The sequence below is a fragment of the Mesoplodon bidens genome (assembly GCF_964165515.1).
Source record: "Mesoplodon bidens genome assembly, chromosome: 3".
NCBI classification, from domain to species: Eukaryota; Metazoa; Chordata; class Mammalia; order Artiodactyla; family Ziphiidae; genus Mesoplodon; species Mesoplodon bidens.
Window position 1 is genome coordinate 178923080 of NC_138178.1, and position 13306 is coordinate 178936385.

At 65.7% G+C, this 13306-nt stretch overlaps 1 gene segment (V, D, J or C); it reads right to left on the reverse strand.

Annotated features, from left to right (window-relative positions):
* Positions 1–5050: 5050 nt before the first annotated feature.
* On the reverse strand, positions 5051–6909 carry LOC308614136 (Ig gamma chain C region-like). The segment is given in 5 exons: positions 6896–6909; positions 6475–6791; positions 6075–6161; positions 5605–5934; positions 5051–5521 (listed from the first exon to the last, which is right to left on the reverse strand).
* Positions 6910–13306: the final 6397 nt, after the last annotated feature.

A 13306-nucleotide genomic window follows, 5' to 3' on the forward strand; every position in this document is an offset into this window, starting at 1 on the left:
CGCCACTGGGCTTCGGGGTGCTCGGGGGGCATGGAGAAGTGAGGGATGCCATGTGGTGTGGCACTGCTGGGGGGTGAGGGTGGGAGCCCTGGGGCTCAGTGTGGGGCAGTTCTTGAGGGACCCAGAGGCAGCCATGCCAGGGACGGTATTCAGTTAGGAGGCCGTGGGGGCGGCCCTCGTGTGACCACTCTGGCGTTCCCGCAGGGCGGGCCGGCTAGTGGCTGATCGTTGGTCAGGGGGATGGAAGTGAGGGACAGGGCCCAGGGCTGGGCAGCCTATGCTGCCCTCAGGCAAGTTCAGCTTCTTGGTTACATGTTTAGGGGGAGGGAAACGCAGGGTGTAGGGTGACCCCCAGGTCCATCACCTGGAGTCCCCATGGAGCCCAGCAGGCAGAGGGGCTCCTGTGCCAGCGTGCCCAGCGTGCCTGGCAGGGTCCCTGAGGGCCAGATGTTCTCCTGGACACTGCTGTCCACCCCTCGGCCGTCCTGTTTGCCGCCCCTCCCAGCCTCCCCGTTTGGCGCAGGGCCCCCTGAGCGATGCAGTCCCTTCCCTGCATACCATTCCCTCTGTGTCTGCCTCTGTCTGTCTCTCTCTCCCCCACAGGAAGCTGGAACGGCACATCGGATGGCATCGGGGCACAGTGTCCATGCTGACCAGACTCCGGCTCCCGGTCTGGGCGGCTGTCCAGCTGAGCCTTGGCCTGGAGCTGTCGAGTGGCGACCTCCTCACCTCGCCCTGAAAGGCTGCAACAAAATTAAGCGTGGCTTCCAGCAGCCCAAGGCCACGTCCCCGGGATGAGCCAGCCCCTGTGAAATGCAGGGCTGAGGGAGCCCAGCATGGCCAGCAGCCGACCCAGACGCCGGCCCACTTTTTTGGAGCTTTGACTGAGAAGGGCCGACAGCTGTGGATCCTGACTCTGCCCTCTGGGGAGGGTTGTGTCTCCTCTGAGGTGGAATCACCAGGAGGGATGGGTCCCTGGTCTCTGTGAGGGCGGAGTCCTGACCCATCCCTGCATCCTTGTCCACCGGCGGGCACAGCGGCCTCATGGCATCTGCACGGCCACCCTTCCTGGTCCCTCACCGGAGCCCCTGGAGCCCCACTCCTGCTCTCCTGTGACACACTGGTCACCTCTGTGCAGCCAGCTGAGTTCAGTGCCCCCCGGACGCCCTCCCCTCCTGCGGTCCTTCTCGCTGCCCAGTCTGTCCTGAGCGCTGAGCCAGGTCTGCCTCTGCTCCCCTTTGGCAGCCCCTCCCCACCGCTGCCCCTCCTGGCCTGGCTTCCTGGCCTTCCCTCCTGGTCCTCCTTTCTCGCACCCAGCTCGGCTGTTTTGGGCTGAATTGTGTGCCCCAACTTCCAGTTTTGAAGCCCGGACCCCCAGGACCTCAGAATGTAACTGTATTTGGTGATGGGGTCTGTAAAGATGTGATGATGCAAACTGGGGTCTCCAGGGTGGGCCCTAATCCAGGCTGACTGGCGTCCTTAAAAGAGGAGGACATTAGGACAGAGACACGCACAGAGGGACGGCCACGTGAGGACACGGGAGAAGACGGCGTCTACACGGCACGGAGACAGCCCTCAGGAGAAGCCAGCCCTGCACCTCCTGGATCTGGGATTCCAGCTTCCAGGGTGTCAGACAGTGATGTCTGTTGTCAAAGGCCCCCTGTGGTGTCTGTTACAGCCTCCTGTGCAGACACACCCAACACGTGCGACTTCCCTGTGGCTCCCCCAGGCCCCTGGCTCGCCCCTGCGCCCACAGGCCAGGCGGGCACCCCAGGCTTGGGTGGTGGGTGGGGGAGACCGGCTGTGGATTTCACGAGGGTAGGCGGCGTGCTAACCTAGGGAGACTTCTCAGCGAGCTAGGCGATTGTAAAGAACGCTTTATTGTCATTAAAAAAATGAAGAGACAGCGAAGAGCATCAACGGGCTCCAACATTCAGAAAAGGAGAAACGCCTCTCAGGCTGCGGTGACGTGGACCTTCTTTTCGGTCCGGGGAGCAGCTCCTCCACATGCGGATGCTGACTGTGCTTTTCTGCAGAGACGGGAGAGTTGGTACTGGGCCCTGAGGCGGGGGCCCGGGGTCGGAGGCTGGCCCTACGCGGGTCGCGCCTCTCACCCCCACCCCTGTGCAGGCGGAGCTCCTGCTGTACGTGACTCAGGCCTTTGGCTGCAGGATGGGTTGGCCGTGCCTTCTGCCTTCTTCTCCGGGAGCCCCTCCAGCTCAGCCCGCGGGGCACCAGGTCAACAGCGTCCTCTTCGGGAGGCCGGTCTGGCTGGACCTTACCGCCTCCCGTGCTGGGGCTCCCGTGCCGGCCTCGGGCCCACGACCTGCTCTGAGCAACCTCCTCGGTGGAGGTGACCTGAGGGACTGTTAGCAGCACCTGCAGAAAGTCTCCTGCTGGGAGAGGCGGGCGCTGAGGGGGGCGGTTTCCCTCCAGCATCTGGCACAGGCCCTCCTCCTGGGGACCCTGCATCTGGAGCCTGGCCGGGACAAGAGGCAGGGGGCGGGCCCTGTGCAGAAGCCCGGATGCCGGCCTCCTCCTCCTCTTCGAAGGGGACCCCCAAGCCGACCCGGGCATTCCCGGTGGTCCCTGGGGCCCCGGAGGTGTCCTGCGGGGACATCAGCTCAGGGTGGGCATCACCTGCAGTCCACTTGGGTCTGTGAGGGGGGTGGGGGGCAGGTTGTGGTGGCCACGAGACCAGAGGCCGGGAGTGCAGGCGAGGGTGCTCGTGAGCTCGGAGGCTGGCGAGGTCAGCGGGCGGAGGAACAGGCCTGGCACAGGCTGAGCGGCACAAGGGGATGGACGTGGTCCTACAGGTCTGGGGCGGCCCTGGACGCAGCCCGTCATGAGCACTAGGCGCCCTGGCCGATCATGTTTCTGTAGTCGGGGACGATTGTCCGCTTCAGCTCCACCACCGATGAGAAGATCCACTTCACCTGAGGGGCGGCGGGGGTGAGTGCAGGCTGGAGCCCACCCGGGCCACCTCCCAGGGCCTGCCCCCCAGTCCCCGGGCCGATGGACAGCGAGGGGTTCCAGGGGGGACAGGAGGCCATGATGGGGACAGTGAGGGAGAGTGTGGGACAGTGAGGGAAGGTGAGGGGACAGTGCGGGGACATTCAGGAAAGCTGAGGGACCGTGAGGGACAGTGAGGGACAGTCAGGGGACAGTGAGGGGACAGTGAGGGAAAGTGAAAGACCATGAGGGGACAGTGCGGGGACAGTCAGGGAAGGTGAGCGGTCAGTGAGGGGACAGTGAGGAACAGTGAGGGACAGTGAGGGACAGTGGGGGACAGTGAGGCACAGTAGGGGACAGTGAGGGGACAGTGAGGGACAGTGAGGGAAGGTGAGGGGTCAGTGAGGGGACAGTGAGGTACAGTGAGGCACCATGAGGGCCAGTGAGGGACCGTGAAAAACAGTGAGGGAGAGTGAGGGACCGTGAGGGACAGTGAGGGACATTGAGGGACAGTGAGGGGACTTGAGGGACAGTGAGGGGACAGTGAGGGGTCAGTGAGTGACCGTGAGGGACAGTCATGGAAGGTGAGGGGTCAGTGAGGGGACAGTGAGGGGACTTGAGGGACAGTGAGGGACCAGGGGCCAGGTGCAGACACAGTGGGGACCGCGAGGGCACAGCGGGGCCGACCCGCCCACCTTGAAGAGGGTCACGGTGGCGCTGTAGCACACGCTGAGCAGGAAGAGGGTGATGAAGATGGAGATGGTCGTCCACAGCCCGTCCAGCTCCCCGTCCTGGGCGTCAGCACAGGCCTCCTCCTCTAGGAGCAGTTCTGCACAGGGAGGGCGGGGTCAGTGCTGCGCCTGCCCTTGGGGGGCGGGGGGGGGCGCTCATCGGGGACTCACAGCGCGGCTCCCACTGTGGCGCGGAGGTGGCGGGATGCCCCGGGTGGGCCGGGCCAGAGGCACCTGAGGACAGTCGCTGGGCACCAGCCCCAGCCCCCCATTCCTCCAGCCTGGGCCCCCGTCTCGGCCTGCCCAGTGTGTCCTGCTCCCTCTCCTGTGCTGTGTGCTGAGATGGGGCCCTTGTGGGGAGGGTGCCTGGACCCCCTGGCAGGACAGTGGCTCAGGCCCTGGGCTCCTCTCCCGCTGGGGGCCAGACCCGGAGGGCGGGAGGGTCAGCAGAGCACGTGGGCCCTGCCCCTGTTGGGCTCTGTCCCGTGGGTGTTGGAGGGTGGGCACCAGGCTGTGGTCTACGGTGAGGGCTCATGAGACCCAGCTCTGGGGTCGGGTGTGGGTCTGTGCGGCTGCCATGTGGGAGGGCCCGTGTGCAAGGCCCGCGTGTGTGCACGCGCGTGGGTGTTGTGGTGGGTGCACTGCACACATGTACGTGGGCAGGTGAGTGCATGTGGATGAAGGTGGTGGTGTGCCGGCTGGTGTGACTCAGTGGGGGGTCTGTTTTCAATGGCTCTGGGCTCGGTGTCCACGGGTGCGTGTGGAGCGTCCCCCCCGGGCACTCAGGGCCGCTTGCCTCTGCCCCTTTTGGGCACAGTGATGAGTGTCCCCACGAGTGCCAAGGCCTGGCCCCCGGCAGGGAGAAGCAGGGCAGAGCCACCTGGCCTGAGGGGGGGCCCTGATATCTCATGCCCGACGGAGCAGCACGGCCGTCCCCCCACCCTGGGCCGCGTGTGGCCCCCGTGGGGGCACAGAACCGGCACGCGGACTCTGGAGCCAGGGACAGGAACATGGGGACGAGGACAGCCAGTGTCCCACAGCTTGGGCTGCAACAGGGGCGGGAAGAAGTGGGCACTCATTCTCCTGAGGGTCTCTGGTGGGCTTCTCCCGTTCCGGGCACACACTCGAGCCCCAGCAGCTGCGGGGTGGAGGGCGGCCGGAGCAGCTGTTGCCTCCAGGAGAGGCCCTCCCCGGCCTCGGGCAGCCCCCAAGTGGCCTGCGCAGACCCGCACACTCTGGGTCCGGCCCTGAGTGGGGTCAGCTCTCCCGCATTGCTGGTGACACCTGTGACCCAGAGCCGGGTCCACCCCTGCCCCTCGCAGGCCCGACGTGGCCCGGGGCTCTGCTCGGAAAGAACCATGACAGCATTGCGGGGCCCAGGGCGGCGCTGGGTGCTTTATTTCACGGCGCCCAGGAGGAATGTACACAGGGCTGGGGCTCGGGCGGCCTCACTGGGCCCTGAGAGCCCAAGGGGAGGGAGGGCTCGCTGGGGCACCAATGCCGTGTGGCTCATTTACCCGAAGACTTGGAGATGGACTTCTGCGTGTTGTGATTGTGTAGAGCCTCGTGCAAAACTACACACGTGTAGGTGTCTCCCTGCTGCCAGCTCTTCTTGTCCACCCTGAGCTTGCTGTACAGGAAGAAGGACCCGTCGGCGTCCAGCTGGGGTGGGGTCGTGCCGTACTTGCCCTCTGACTCTGGCTGCCCGTTTCTCTGCCACTCCACGTCGATGTCGCCCGGGTAGAAGGCGGTGACCATGCAGGTTAAGCTGACCGACCTCTTGGCCAGCTCTTCCTGCGGTGGGGCCAGTACATACACCTGTGGCTCCTGGGGCTGCCCTGTGGGGAGAGGTATGGCTGTTAGCACGATGGTCACTGCTCTTGGCCCCAGGGACCCTCCTGCGCCCGTCCACCTGACCCACCTTTGGCCTTGGAGATGCTCCTCACGATGGGGGCCGGGAGGCCTTTGTTGTTGACCTTGCACTTGAACTCCTTTCCCTTCAGCCAGTCCTGGTGCTGGATGGGCAGGGCGCTGACCACACGGTAGGTGCTGTTGAACTGTTCTTCCCTTACCTTCGTCTTGGCCGTGTACACCTCTTCATCGTCCACGTACCAGGAGAACTCGACATCGAGGTCCTCGTGGTCCACGTCAACCACAACGCAGGTGACCTCGGGTGTTTGGGATATTGTGAGGATGTCCTTGGGTTTCGGGGGGAAGATGAAGACGGACGGTCCTCCTGGGAGCTCAGGCTCTGGTTGGGGAGACACGGTGGGGGTCAGCCCCTGGGTGGACCTCCTCTTGGGCACCCATCCATCCCCTCTCCCAAGCCCCAAGGCCACGCCTGGGCGAGGTCCACCCCCGAGGGGCGTAGCGTGCGGCCGGCTGACTTACCTGGACATTTGGGACACTTGTGGCATTCGGGACACTTGTGGCATTCAGGACACTTGGGACATGGGCCAGGTTTGGAGCCATTGATCACTGCAGAGAACAGACTGGAGGTTACTAGGGCTGGGCGTAGGGCAGGGCCAGGTTTTGGCAGGTGAGACCTGTGCCCGCCTCTGTGGGCCCAGGGGCTGGGGGAGGCATCCAGCCTTGCCCACAGTGGATCTGGTGGAAACGCCCAGAGGACCCCCTCCCTGAGCCTGGGAGGCCTTCAGGTGAGGGAGAGAGACAGGCCTCCCGTGACACCCTGGGCGGGATTCACCATCCCTGGTGTGTGGTCCTTTCAGGTGAGAAGGCGGACCCTGGGCCTGTCCCGTAGTGGACACCCTCCCTGCGCCCGTCCTCTCACCGATGTGCTTGTCCACCTTGGTGCTGCTGGCCGGGTGGGCTACGTTGCAGGTGAAGGTCTTGCCGGACGAGGTGCTGGCCGGCACGGTCACAGTGCTGCTGAGAGAGTACAGCCCCGAGGACCCTCGGACGGATGGGAAGGTGTGCACACCGCTGGATAGGGCGCCCGAGTTCCAGGTCACGGTCACTGGCTCAGGGAAGTAGCTTGAGACCAGGCAGCCCACGGTCACTGTGGAGCCAGTTGTGCCCCCGCAGGTGGTATCCAGAGGGTAGACTGCCGGGGCTGTGGTGGAGGCTGTGAGAGAGGAGGCCGTGTGACTGCCAGGGCCTCACCCCTGCGAGGGTCCAGGCAGGGCATCAGGTGTGCAGGCCTGGGGCATTGCTGAGCCCAGCAACCATGTGCTTCCAGTGTGTCTGAAGACCAGCCCCCCGGCATGGCTGTCTCCCACCCCAGGTATCTGCGTCTGCAGCTGTGGGCTCCAGACCCACCTGGGGGCCAGTACTGGGTGACCACCTGGATTAGAGACCCCTGGGGCCCCTACCCTCCTGTGGGTGTCTGGCCTGATCAGGCCCTTGGTCTGAGCCCTGACCAGTGGCTACTGCTCTCGGAGCCCGCTGCCCTGCTGCCGCAGCCTGGCAAGGCCTCTGCCACCCACTGCCCTGCTCCGCTCCTGTCCCCTTGTCCTGGCCTGCTCTTTGCCACCCAGGGCCCGTGTGTTCCGTATCAGCTCTGCCCATCGGCATCCCTGGGAGCCTTGCACCGCCCCTGGCCTTCTCCTCCTGCAGGGTGCCAACACCCCAAGTTGCATTCCCCTGCTGGACCTGTCCCCTGTGACCCTGCTCTGCTCAGCCCAGGTATGCAGACCCGTCTGAGCCCCAAAAGAGCCCCTCATTTCCCCTCTGCCAGGTCCGCTGCCCTGCCAACCCCACCTCGCTTTGGCACGTTCACCCCTCCTGTCCCAGCTCCTACACTCTCCTGGAAGAGGGTTGGGACCCTGGGTACAAGAACTGCGGCCAACTGGATCCCCTCAGGGTCGCCCGTGCCCCTTCAGCCCCAGAGACCTGCACTCCACCCGGAGACCAGGTTCCCTCTCCACCTGGCCTTGCCATCCACAAAGCTCCTCCCAGCAGACCAGGGCTCCCTTTTCCTTGGCCTCTCTTCCCCTGACTCTAGGGCACCTGGGGCAGGCCCTGCCTTCCCAGCCCCGGCTGCCCTGCACATCTCCGCCTGCTCCCCTGAGCTCCCCCTGTGCCCGGCCTTACCAGCCCCCGGAGCTCCAGCAGAAAGGCTGCTCTGCTTTCTCTGTGCACTCAGGTTCCCCTCCTCTAGATGTTCCCTCACCTGCCTCCAGCCCCTCATCCTGGCCCCTCAGCTGAGTCCGGGCTTCCTGTCCATCGAGTGTCTGGCCGCTGCCCATCTGAGCTCCGGTTCACCATCTCAGGCCTGAGTCCTCCCTGCCCTTGTGTCCCTTCTACCCGGCCCTGGGCCCTCAGCACAGCCCAGGGGGACCCCCAGCCCGATGTCCTGTAGGACTCCCTGCTCTGCCCCCACTGCCAGCTGCCCTGCGTCCTGCCCTCCCAGCCCCCTTGGCTCAGGTCTCTGGGCTCAGCTCACGGATGCTGTGTCCTCATGTCACCTGCTCACCGGCGTCGGACTGACCACTGTCACTGCAGCGCTGGGCCCACAGCACCAAATGGCCCTTGCACCCTATGACACTTGCTGACTCAACTGCTCACCCCAGTACCTGGTTGGCTGAGGTCCTGGGCAGGTCCCTATCCTCCCAAACCCCTGCTCACTTGCACAAGCTCTCCCTGTTCCCCAAAGCTCCTGGGGCAGCAGCTTACTCTTCCACCCACAATGCTCAGCTGAAGAAAATCTACCTGCTCCCCCATGCTCCCAGGCCGCCCCCTGCCCTCCCAGCCCCAGGCTCACCTACACCAGCTCTACCTGCTCCCCCAAAGCTCCCGGGCAGCCCCCTGCCCGCCCAGCCCGAGACTCACCTACACCAGCTCTACCTGCTCCCCCTAAGCTCCCAGGCAGCCCACTGCCCTCCAGCCCCAGGCTCACGTACACCAGCTCTACCTGCTCCCCCAAAGCTCCCAGGCCGCCCCCTGCCCTCCCAGCCCCAGGCTCACCTACACCAGCTCTACCTGCTCCCCCAAAGCTCCCAGGCCGCCCCCTGCCCTCCCAGCCCCAGGCTCACCTACACCAGCTCTACCTGCTCCCCCAAAGCTCCCAGGCCGCCCCCTGCCCTCCCAGCCCCAGGCTCACCTACACCAGCTCTACCTGCTCCCCCGAAGCTCCCAGGCCGCCCCCTGCCCTCCCAGCCCCAGGCTCACCTACACCAGCTCTACCTGCTCCCCCGAAGCTCCCAGGCCGCCCCCTGCCCTCCCAGCCCCAGGCTCACCTACACCAGCTCTACCTGCTCCCCCAAAGCTCCCGGGCAGCCCCCTGCCCTCCCAGCCCCAGGCTCACCTACACCAGCTCTACCTGCTCCCCCAAAGCTCCCAGGCCGCCCCCTGCCCTCCCAGCCCCAGGCTCACCTACACCAGCTCTACCTGCTCCCCCAAAGCTCCCAGGCCGCCCCCTGCCCTCCCAACCCCAGGCTCACCTACACCAGCTCTACCTGCTCCCCCAAAGCTCCCGGGCCGCCCCCTGCCCTCCCAGCCCCAGGCTCACCTACACCAGCTCTACCTGCTCCCCCAAAGCTCCCGGGCAGCCCCCTGCCCTCCCAGCCCCAGGCTCACCTATTCCAGCTATACCTGCTCCCCCAAAGCTCCCAGGCAGCCCCCTGCCCTCCCAGCCCCAGGCTCACCTATTCCAGCTATACCTGCTCCCCCAAAGCTCCCAGGCAGCCCCCTTCCCTCCCAGCCCCAGGCTCACCTACACCAGCTCTACCTGCTCCCCCAAAGCTCCCAGGCAGCCCCCCGCCCTCCCAGCCCCAGGCTCACGTACACCAGCTCTACCTGCTCCCCCAAAGCTCCCAGGCAGCCCCCTGCCCTCCCAGCCCCAGGCTCACCTATTCCAGCTCTACCTGCTCCCCCAAAGCTCCCAGGCAGCCCCCTGCCCTCCCAGCCCCAGGCTCACCTATTCCAGCTATACCTGCTCCCCCAAAGCTCCCAGGCAGCCCCCTTCCCTCCCAGCCCCAGGCTCACCTACACCAGCTCTACCTGCTCCCCAAAAGCTCCCAGGCAGCCCCCCGCCCTCCCAGCCCCAGGCTCACGTACACCAGCTCTACCTGCTCCCCCAAAGCTCCCAGGCCAACCCCTGCCCTCCCAGCCCCAGGCTCACCTACACCAGCTCTACCTGCTCCCCCAAAGCTCCCAGGCCACCCCCTGCCCTCCCAGCCCCAGGCTCACCTACACCAGCTCTACCTGCTTCCCCTAAGCTCCCAGGCAGCCCCCTGCCCTCCCAGCCCCAGGCTCACCTACACCAGCTCTACCTGCTCCCCCAAAGCTCCCAGGCCGCACCCTGCCCTCCCAGCCCCAGGCTCACCTACACCAGCTCTACCTGCTCCCCCAAAGCTCCCAGGCAGCCCCCTTCCCTCCCAGCCCCAGGCTCACCTACACCAGCTCTACCTGCTCCCCCAAAGCTCCCAGGCCGCCCCCCGCCCTCCCAGCCCCAGGCTCACGTACACCAGCTCTACCTGCTCCCCCAAAGCTCCCAGGCCAACCCCTGCCCTCCCAGCCCCAGGCTCACCTACACCAGCTCTACCTGCTCCCCCAAAGCTCCCAGGCCGCCCCCTGCCCTCCCAGCCCCAGGCTCACCTACACCAGCTCTACCTGCTCCCCCAAAGCTCCCAGGCCGCCCCCTGCCCTCCCAGCCCCAGGCTCACCTACACCAGCTCTACCTGCTCCCCCAAAGCTCCCAGGCCGCACCCTGCCCTCCCAGCCCCAGGCTCACCTACACCAGCTCTACCTGCTCCCCCGAAGCTCCCAGGCAGCCCCCTGCCCTCTCAGCCCCAGGCTCACCTACACCAGCTCTACCTGCTCCCCCAAAGCTCCCAGGCAGCCCGCTGCCCTCCCAGCCCCAGGCTCACCTACACCAGCTCTACCTGCTCCCCCAAAGCTCCCAGGCCGCCCCCTGCCCTCCCAGCCCCAGGCTGACCTACACCAGCTCTACCTGCTCCCCCAAAGCTCCCAGGCAGCCCCCTGCCCTCCCAGCCCCAGGCTGACCTACAGCAGCTCTACCTGCTCCCCCAAAGCTCCCAGGCAGCCCCCTGCCCTCCCAGCCCCAGGCTCACCTACACCAGCTCTACCTGCTCCCCCAAAGCTCCCAGGCCGCCACCTGCCCTCCCAGCCCCAGGCTCACCTACACCAGCTCTACCTGCTCCCCCAAAGCTCCCAGGCCGCCCCCTGCCCTCCCAGCCCTAGGCTCACCTACACCAGCTCTACCTGCTCCCCCAAAGCTCCCAGGCCGCCCCCTGCCCTCCCAGCCTCAGGCTCACCTACACCAGCTCTACCTGCTCCCCCAAAGCTCCCAGGCAGCCCCCTGCCCTCCCAGCCCCAGGCTCACCTACACCAGCTCTACCTGCTCCCCCTAAGCTCCCAGGCAGCCCGCTGCCCTCCCAGCCCCAGGCTCACCTACACCAGCTCTACCTGCTCCCCCAAAGCTCCCAGGGAGCCCCCTGCCCTCCCAGCCCCAGGCTCACCTACACCAGCTCTACCTGCTCACCCAAAGCTCCCAGGCAGCCCCCTGCCCTCCCAGCCCCAGGCTCACCTACACTAGCTCTACCTGCTCCCCCAAAGCTCCCAGGCAGCCCCCTGCCCTCCCAGCCCCAGGCTCACCTACACCAGCTCTACCTGCTCCCCCAAAGCTCCCAGGCAGCCCCCTGCCCTCCCCGCCCCCTGCTCACCTGCTGCCTCCATGCCACTTGTCCCTGGAGCTCTGGCCCTCAGCACCCATGCCCTCTGGCCCACCCCCGGGCCCTCACCCTAGTGCAGCTCCACTCCTGCCTCCTTTCTTTCCTGGGGCTGAGCTCTCTTCCCTGGAGTCGCTAGGTGCCCACCCTGTCTCCGGCCCACTCTCTCCTGGCAGAGACGCTGTCCCACCGTGGGCCCCTCCCAGAGGAGCTCCTGGCCTTCCGAGCTTCACCCTCCTCTCTCTCCCACCACCCGCGGGATCCTCCTTGGTCGCTTCTCCCTCCAGTTGCCGGGTCACCTGCCCTCTGCCTCCCCGCTCCCGGCCCCCAGCCCCTGCTCCCGGCCCTCAGGCCCTGGCTCCGCTCGTCCCTCGTGTAGCCTGTGCAGCCGCGTGCTCAGCCTCTGTGCGGCCAGCTCTGCGCACACAGGAGCCCAGGCCAGCCCTGCCTGCTGTGCTCCCAGCGCTACCCAGAGCCCACCGCCACCCCGGGTGCCACTGCCCTGAGATCCAAGCCGGCCCCACTGTCCTGGGCAGGACCCTCACCCGCCCCCCACCCCCAACACGGGGGGCCTTTCCTTCCCCTGTGCTGAGCCAGCGTCCTCCCTCTGTTCTTGCTCAGACCCACCTGTCCATCCTGGCCTCGTCCTCAGCCCCAGCCCCTGTGCCCTCAGCACATCCTGCTGAGCGAAGCCCTGAGGCTCCCATCCCCAAGCCTATCATGTTCCTTGAAGGCCCAGCAGCCCCGCCGAGCTCTGCCGCCCCTGGGTTTCCAGCCTTGTTGGTGTGGACATGACCCTGCCCGGCTCCCTAGTCCCTGCCCTGGGCCAGCACTGTGACCCCTGGGCAGCCCACCTTCCCCGTGCCCACTTGGCTGTTGCAGCTGCTCTGTGGGGTCCCCGAGGCCAGTCTTCCCTCCGTGGCTCCCATTCCACTCCTTTGTCCTGATCCTCTCAGACCCCACTCACCAAGTGTTGGGGTGGTGGACTCGCTCCCCTGCAGCCCAGGGCTCCACGTCCCCTCCCTGCTCTGGCCCCAGGAGCATGTGGCTCTTCAGGGCTGTGCTCTGTGTCTGCAGCCCTACTTCCTAGGACTGGTAACCAGTTCCTGGAAGTGTGAACTCCTTGACCACAACCCTGCAAACACTAAGAACAGGACTGAAACCCAGCGGCATGGCTTGCTTCCTGAAGTTCCCTTTTCTTCTGGGTGGTTTCTGTCTCAGAGGGCCTGGGGGAGTCCCGATGCCACAGAGATGCATTATTTTGGTGTGTGTGTTGTGGTGAGTGGGGCCCAGGGACCCAGGGGACAGAGTGGGAACCCTAGCCATCACGGCTCCACCCTCCTGAGGGAATATGCCTGCTCGGCCCACAGCACCCTGGGTAATAGGCCCCTCGCCTGAGCCTTCTGGGCCTCCAAACTCTGGTGGGCACAACTCCCACCTCCTCCAGCACAGATCCCCAGGGCATCCTGCCTGCCTCTGGAGCAGATCCCCAGAGAGTGTCGGTGTGAGGGGGCCGAGCAGAGCAGGGCTGTGCCCTTGACCTTGTGTGAATTGCTCTACTGCCCCTCTCATGTTCTATTTGAACCAAACTGGACAGGCTTGTCTCTGGACAAGCCTCAGAGTTGCCCAGTCCTGGGTTTTCTATGCCCGACCTCCACAGGCTGCATGGTCCGTGTCGGAGTCCATGGGAGGCCTGGTCTCCCAGCGCAGATGGCAGCTCTCAGAAGGGCCTTCGCCACAAATGGACTCTCCTGTCTACTGAGTCTGGGCACTTGTATGCTGGGAAGGAGGCCACCGGGCCCAGAAGAATGGTCTTAACTGCTCACAGGTCCTCAAAGAGGCCAAGAGGGTCACTCACCGCCCCTAGTTTCCTCCTTTTTGTACCTTTCCTAATAATCGAAACCTTTTCTTCCTGTTATTGGCCACCCGGTTTTTCCTTTCTGTGAAGGACCCACTGCTCACATTTCTTTC